We start from the raw sequence: 8,701 nt of genomic DNA on the forward strand, positions 1-8,701 counted from the left end.
ACTAGACTTAGCCTTCTGAAGTGTTTATTTAAATGACTTTAGGTATTACTCAAGACCTCACTATACCCTCATCCTTGCGGGGAAAATCCCTAAACATGTTTAGTCTTTGTGTTTTCTTTTTTTGGGGGTTTTTGTTTGTTTGTTTTGAATAGATTTTTGAGTTTTATTGAAATATTACATGAAGAAGAAATTGGAAATAAAACCACATCAAAGGACAAATTGTCACAGCTTTGATGTTTAAGCCAAACAAATTTTGTAGGGCAGATTTCAAAAAGGTGTGAAGTTATAGCAACTTAAAAATACAGTTAACCTACTTCTAGGAATGCAAAACATAGAATCATAGGTTATTTTCAATACATGAAAACTTAAATTTGTTCACTTTACTTTCTTAAAACTACTAAGACAAAGCATTAGCTTGTATCCGTATTTACAGCATACTCCATACTCCCGTGTAATCTAGCTCAAATCCAAAAAAATGAAATTGTCCGAAACCAAAGGTTCTGCAAAATCATGACTTAACAGTGTGCCCAGCTTGTTTTGAAGCTAAAACAAAGCCAGAAATGATAAAAGCATTGTAACCCCCAGAATAAGGGAACTCTGAAAGCCCAGTAATGTCCAAGAGCATTTATGAAAAGAGGAAAAATAAAGACTTCAGTATTTGCACAAGAGGGATCTCTTCAGCCCAATACAAATAGCAGCAAATTGCTACTTAAAGATGAAACAGTTAAGCCAATTTTTTTTTTGAAGAATGTAGGTCTAGAGCCAATTTTATCTTGCCAATACCATTTTCAAGCCCTCACTTGTCTATTTCCTCCGTTGCCCATAAGTATCCTGATAAAATTCCTGGTTGTCATTATTGTAACCATAGTTACCAGAATAGTCACCACCTGGCTGAAGCGGCTGCTGAGCGATGGGTTGGAACCCCAGTTCTGTTGGTCGTTGGTCTGAGAACTCTTGGAGTCAGGTTGGTTTTACCCTTCTGCCTTTCTCTTGCCCCCTACATTGCCCCCACGATTGTCCCAAGCTCAGTGGGAACCACGGCCTCTCTGCTGTCGTGCAGGACCCCCTCTGCACCCCTAGAGCCTCTTGGTGATCTCAAAGGTGCCCCCTCTGTGAATAGCCAGCTCTACCTCTTGGAGGTGGTGCTCCCCATGCCCTTGGTGGTGGTGGAGCACCTCGCCCTCCCCTTCATCCTCCTCTTCCTCTTACTGCATAGCCATCATCATAGACGTACTAGGGATCTTCATAGCCCCCACGAGAGTCGTGATGATCATAACCATAGTAATCATCACAGTAATCTTCATAGCCATAGTAATCTGGAAGGTAGGCATATCCACCTCTCCTTCAACCACGACCCTGACGTCTAATTGGAGGTGGCATGTGAGGAGGAGGGTGATAGTAATAATCTTCATACACAGTGCTTCTGGAGGCCTCGCTTGGTGTTCTTTCCTTTTCTTGTCTGGTGTCTCGGTTAAGAATATTTCAATTTCTTCCCCCTCTATTTCTTTGCCATTCATTTCATCCATAGCCTTAACAGCTGCTCCTCTGTCTTCAAAATGAACAAATGCATACTCTTTCAACTTCGTCACTCTTTCAAGTTATCCAAATTCAGAAAATGATTTTTCCAGTATTTCTTCTGTCACTGGAGTAGCCAAGTTTCTCACAAATAAAACTTTCACCTCAGCCATGACTTTTGGATCTGGCTCTTCCACAGGGTCAGCCCATTCAACTATAACTACACTTCCCCACACTTTTACTTTTCCATTCATCAGCTGGCATCTGGCTTGTGCGGCTGACTCGAGATCCTCACAGTCAAGGAAGCAAAACCTTCAATTCGTTTTGTCATCAGGTTGATGATAGAGAATAATGTTCGCCAAACCCTCTGTTAAACATGTGACTTTACTGAATTGCTCCAGAACATTTTCTTTAGTCTTATTCTTTGGAATGGATCCAACAGAAAGTCTGTTGTTTGCCACAGGAATGCACACTCCAAGGTGTTTACCAGGGTGAATTTCATAGCTGTAATGCAGTTTAACAGCCTCCCATGCAGCTTCCTTTCCACAGAAGGTGACAAATGCATACCCTCTGTTCTAACCAGAAACTGGATCCATCATAAGACGTAGATCCCAAATGAGACCAGCCTTCTCAAAAAGGAGCACCAACTCATCCTCATATAAATCTCTTGGTATTTTACCTACAAAGACCTCTGTTCCAATTCCCAGGTTGCTCTCCAGAGTACACAGTGTGTGGTGGAGGACCACCATATTTTCCCAGTCCTGTGGTTACCTCCAGAGTATAACCAGTCCTCTCAAGCTGGCCTTGATCTTTGCTTCATCAGATCCCTTCGTGGACTATTGCACCTTTCTCCTGTTTCTCTCTTTGCCTGCAGGTCTTCATAACTCTACAGAAAAATGCACTTGTGCTCTGAACATGTGATAAGTCACTGTCCTTCAACTGCTGTAGTACAGACAGACCACCTTCTTCATTAAATTCCCTGAGAGCATCAATTGCTCTTTCTTCAAGATCGACATAATCTACCAATCCTGTCTGAAGTATTTCATCAAGTCTTTCTGCCACCTTCTGTGGGAGGCCTACCTCTATCAGTGTCTCGTGGTGTTCTGTGCGAGTTACACTGGAAGTATCCATTGGTTCTTCCTCTTCTTTTAACTGTACTGCATTACCATTCACCAGATTAGCCATTTGATTATGTTGCAGGGCAGAGCAGGGGCTGGCCATGTTTAGGCTTTGAATTAGGAATATGTGAATGGGTGAATTTTTGTTTCTGAATTTGTATGTGTTTTTAGAAATTGGTGTTTGTGTGTGAGTACAGTGTAAATAATTTGGGGAGTTACAGAACTAATGCTTATTGAATGCCTGACATGTGCAAGACACTGTATCATATATGTATATTTAATCTGAATCTTATGTGGTGATTCTAGTTATGGTATGTTAATCAAAAAACAAGTAGATTTACCTCTTCCACTTTGGCACAAGAACAATCTAATTTTCTATGTCAACCAGAGAAGATAACATTATAGAAAGCCTCAAAGGAAAATATTTGCCTTCATAAAAATGTAATTTAAAAACTCTTTATTGATAAACATACAATAATAGAATTAAATGATAGATACATTAAGGGGGGAATATGTGCAACTTATATCTCAAAAACCTAATGTTCAGAAATTTTAAATGTTTTTCTAGGACAGTAGGTGAAATTCAAACTCCCAATTAACTGAAAAAAGATACTGTTACTAAAATTGCAACAAATTCATATCTAAAGAAAAATGTGTATATAAAAAATCTTGAGGCAAAAATTGACATTGTGTATTGACTGACCAGAACTAATTTGCTAACTCATCCATTCATTCAAACAATACTGTACCATGCTAAGTATCCAGAACTTTAAAATGAACAAAACATAGTCTTTCTTTAAATTAGTCCAGACCGAAGTGGAGGAGACAGAAAAACAAAATGGTCGATATCAAACAGTAGGTTAGTAAAAAGCTGCTGAGATATGCAAAGATCATTAAAGGATTTGAGAAACTCTGCAAGGAGACAATAGAGACTTCCCACAGGAGGTAAAGCCAAAATGTTCTTAAAGACAAGTTAGGCTTTTGCACATTTAGGAGGCATCATGGAAGGTAAGAAAGTCATTCAAAGGAAAAGTGGTCACCATCTGCAGAGGCTAAGCAGGAAATAGCATACTGTACGCAGGACAATGCATGCAGTGAAATAAGAGGCAGAGCTGAAGAGGCTAGAAATATAGCTGAAGAGATACATTGCACCCATTTAGGAGTTCCATTCTAAAGATTCTCAATTTATCTTAAAGCTCAGGTGTGTTGGGGAGGGACCAGCAGGTCTGTGACATATTAAAATTGGGTAAAAGTGTAGGGGTTAAAGATGACTCCTGAGTTTAGAGCTCAATGTATTCATGAATTTTTCATTTATTTTAGTGGCAGACAGAATCTAAGGTGGTACCCATGACTCCTGCCTTCTGGTATTCACAATTTTGTTCAATACCCTCTCTGAGTATTGGAGGACCTGTGATTTGCTTCTAATGGCAAAGGGGACGGAATGTCACTCCCATGATTATGTTAAAATATATGAGACTCCACCTTGTTAGCCAACTCCTTGTTGGCTTGACAAATTAAGGGGCCAAACTGAAAACAAAAAAAAAAAAAAGAGAGAGAAAAGAAAACACAAGTCAAGGACAAGCTATGGGCAACCTCCAGGAACTGAGAACAGCCTCCAGCTGATAACCAGCAAGAATCTGGGTCCATCAGCCCTAAAAAAAAAAAAAAAAAAAAAAAAAAACAAGGAAACAAATTCTGCTGACAACCTGCATAATCTTGGAACTGAATTCTGTCCCAGTCATTCCTCCAGATTAGAATGCGGCCCAGCTCACAACATGATTACAGCTTTGCAAAAACCCAGATAAGCTGTTCCCAAACTCCTGTTTCATGGAACTATGGAGTAATAAATACATATTGTTTTAATCCTCTAAATTTGTAGTAATTTGTTATGCAGCAATAGATAACTAGTACAATTACTTATTATGAAACTAAATGTGTTTCTTTTTGTGGACAGGTCAGACCCTTCAAAATATAAAAGATTATTGTAGATAATTTTTTATTTACATTTTTCAACTTAATCTTCAATAACCTGTACAATTTACCTTTCTTTTGGACCTCCATAATGGTTTGGCATTTCAGATCCAGTTTATAGAAATACCCCTCAGCAATAGATTTAAGTACCTTTATTTTTAGTGCCAAAATTGCTGAGTTCTTGAATAATATTTCTGGGTGTATGGCTTATCTGTCAGCAAAAATGCCTTTTCTCTGTTGCCATAGATCTTGTGCCAAGAAGGTAAAGTTCCCAAAACCCCCTGAATGCTTTGACTATAATTTACTGGCAGTGAAGTTTATTGACATAAAACTAAATACCATTTCCAACAGCAACACTGTTGCCAAATATTATCAGAACTCCCTGAGAATCCAAAGAAAGTGCTTCCAAAAGTAAAGCCCATTGAGTGGACTTTTTCATCAATCAACACCTACTCAGAAAGACTTCCTTTGTATCATATTTGAAGGCCATTCTACCATTCTCCAGCTCTGTAAATTTTCTTCTCTAAGTGACATCTCTTCACCTTGTGATATTTTTTTCTAGCTGTGAAGTTCTGAATTTTGAGAAAAGCCGCAAGACCATTATCATTGAATACACACACTGCATTAGAAAGCTACAGAGACATAAATATGTAGGAAGGAAGAAAAAGGGAACATTGAGAGCCAGTTCCTCAGAAGGTTATTATCTCACTATCCATCAGCCATCACAGTGACCTTCTTTTGGCTGTGACCATACCAAGATATCTTGTAGAACTGGATCAAGGTACAACCACTGATACTAGTAAGCAGTCTAGTGTTTCTTTAATTATGGTCAGACAATGGAAATATTTACAAAATGAGGGTTACAGTCTTCTACAACTTGCTATGAGAATTCTGTATTTCCCAGACTAAATTGTAAGAGTTGAACCTGGTTCATGAGGACATAAATTTTGAACTGGGTTCAAAGTGATTAGTAGGATTTAGAGAGACAGAAGTTTTGCGAGATTATGTAAAGTGGGAATAAATGCTCATAAGGCAACAGATTGTACATACAATGAAAGATGATAGGTATAGTTGAGGAATTTAGAGTGAAGGTAGAGGCTGATTAACAAAGGCAGGGAGGGGCCCTACCTTATTTGAGTGTAACATTGCAATTGTAAAGGAGAGGAGATAAAGTGAGGTTGTTGTTGGTAAGAAGGAACTTGAAACATCTCAGTGAGACTGATTAGCTTGATATGAAGTAAGTCTATCTATAAATCTTACCTATTCTAAGAAGCTTTTCACAGCATTCCTGAATTATGTAATATTTGCTCCTTTATTCTCCCATGGATACATTTTTCACAAGCTAATATAAATGTCAATTTACCTGCCACTCTTACCCACTAAATTATATAAATTATAAGCAATTTAAGGACAAAGATAATGTCTTCTTTTGTAAAAAGAACGAAAAAAAAAAAAAAGAGCCAGGCAGACAGGCAGAAAGAAACAAGAAAAGAAAGATGCAAGATACTAGACTTTAGAGTCAAAACAAGCCCTAATAAGAAGCCCCTGACTTGCCATGTACTACCTTTCTTCTTAAGAAAGTCAATCAAACTGTAAGCTTCAGTTTCCTCATCTAAAAAATAGAGTAGAACATAAAAAAGAACTCCTCCACAGACTCTGCAAAACTTACACCAACAGGTCCCCCAGCCAAACAACACCAAGGACTAGAACTGAAATCCACTGCATGAGACAGAAGGCAGGAGTGCCACCCTGACTGGAGATCCTACACTGCAGCTCCTGCTGCTGAAAGGATGGGTCTCAATGGAGAAACACAGGATTTACTACACTTTTGATCAATTGGACCTGACAGATATCTACAGAGTACTTCATTTAACAACTACAGAATATACATCCTTCTCATCAGCACATGATGGAACATTCTCTAGGATAGAGGAGATGCTAGGTCACAAATCAAGTCTCAGTAAATTAAAAAAAAAACAAAACTGAAATCATCTCAAGTATCAGGCTCCTGAATGACCTATAGGTCCAAGTAGAAATTTTAAAAATTCTTGAAACTAGTGAAAATAAAGACACATCACACCAAAACCTGTGGGATGCTGCAAAAGCAGTACTAAGAGGGAAGTTTATTGCAATGAACACTTGCTTCAAAAAACTAGAAAGATTTCAAATAAACAATCTAACACTACACCACAAAGACCTAGAAAAAGAACAATCCAATATTAAGATTAGTAAACAGAAAGAAATAATTAAGATCAGAGCAGAACTAAATGAAATAGAGATTCAAAAAATAATACAAAGATCAATGAAACAAAAAGTTGCTTTTTTGAGAAGATAAACAAAATAGAAATACCATTAGCTAGATTAACAAAAATAAAAAGAAGAGAGAAGATGCAAACAAAAATCAGAAATGAAAAAGGAGACATTACAACCAATAGCACAGAAATACAAATAATTATTACAGACTATTATAAACAACAAATTTGAAAACCTAGAGGAAATGGATAAATTTCTGGACACACACAAACTACCGAGACTGAACAAAGAAGGTATATGAAACCTGAACAGACCAATAGCAAGCACAGAGATTGAAGCAATAATCAGCAGTCTCCCAACAAAGAAAAGCCCAGGACCCAATGCCTTTACAGCTGAATTCTACCAAACCTTTAAAGAGGAATTAATATCAATTATCTCCAAAGTATTCCAAAAAATTGAAACAGAGACCATTCTCCCAAACTCATTCTATGAGGCCAGCATCACCTTGATACCAAAACCAGGCAAAGGTACAACAATGAAAGAGAACTACAGGCCAATATCTCTGATGAATACAGACAGAAAAAACCTCAAAAATATCAGCAATTACAATACAGCAACACATCAAAAAACTTATGCACCATGATCAAGTGGGATTCATCACAGGTAGATGAGGTTGGTTCAACATATGCAAGTCAATAAATGTGATCACCACCACAACAAAATCAAGGACAAAAACCATATGATAACCTCAATAAACAAAGAAAAAGCATTTGACAAAATTCAACATGCCTTCATGATAAAGACTCTCAGCAGATTAGGTATAGAAGGAAAGTATCTCAACACAATAAAAGCCATATATGACAAATCTACCACCAATATCATACTGAATGGGGAAAATCAGAAAGTCTTTCCTGTAAGAACAAGAAAAAGACAAGGACGCCCACTCTTATTACTCCTATTTAACATAGTATTGGAAGTACTAGTCAGAGCAACCAGGCAGCAGAAAGAAATAAAAGGCATCCAGATTGGAAAAGATGAAGTCAAACATGTCTGCAGATGACATGATCCTATATATACAAAAACCTAAGGACTCTATCAAAATGCTCTTAGAACTGATAAACAGTAATGTTGCAGGATACGAAATCAACACTCAAAAATCAGTTGTGTTTTTATTCTCCAAAAACGAACTAGCAGAAAAAAAATCAAGAACACAAAGCCATTTGCAGTAGTCATTGCCAAAAAATTACAATACCTAGGAACCAATTTAACCAAGGAGGTGAAAGACCTCTACAATGAGAACTACAAATCACTGCTGAAAGAAATTAAAGAGGATAGAAAAAGGTGGAAAGAGCTTCCATGCTCTTATATTGGAAGTATGAACACTGTGAAAATGTCCATACAACCCAAAGTGATCTACAGATTTAATGAAATCCCCATCAAAATAACAATGATGCTCTTCACAGAAACAGAAAAAAAAAAAAATTCTAACATACGTATGTAACAACAAAAGACCCTGAGTAGCCAAAACAATCCTGAGCCAAAAATATAAGTAAATAAAATAAAGCCAGAGGCATAATACTATCTGTCTTCAAATTATACTACAAAGTTATAGTAACCAAAACAGCATAGTATGGCATAAAAACAGACACATGGACCAATGGAATGGAATAGAGAACACAGAAATCAGCCCACATACTTATAGCCAACTGATCTTTGACAAAGGCTACAAGAACGTACATTGGGAAAAAGATTGTCTCTTTAATAAATGAAGCTTGGAAAATTAGACATCCATATGCAGAAGAACAAAACTAGACCTGTACCTCTCACCATGTAACAAAATCAAC

The 8,701-nt window shown here is 37.3% G+C and overlaps 1 pseudogene; it reads right to left on the minus strand.

The window, feature by feature from the left end:
- Positions 1 to 804: 804 nt before the first annotated feature.
- LOC103583565 lies at positions 805 to 2,700 on the minus strand (annotated as a pseudogene).
- Positions 2,701 to 8,701: the final 6,001 nt, after the last annotated feature.

The sequence above is a fragment of the Galeopterus variegatus genome, unplaced genomic scaffold (assembly GCF_000696425.1).
Source record: "Galeopterus variegatus unplaced genomic scaffold, G_variegatus-3.0.2 Scaffold24431, whole genome shotgun sequence".
NCBI classification, from domain to species: domain Eukaryota; kingdom Metazoa; phylum Chordata; class Mammalia; order Dermoptera; family Cynocephalidae; genus Galeopterus; species Galeopterus variegatus.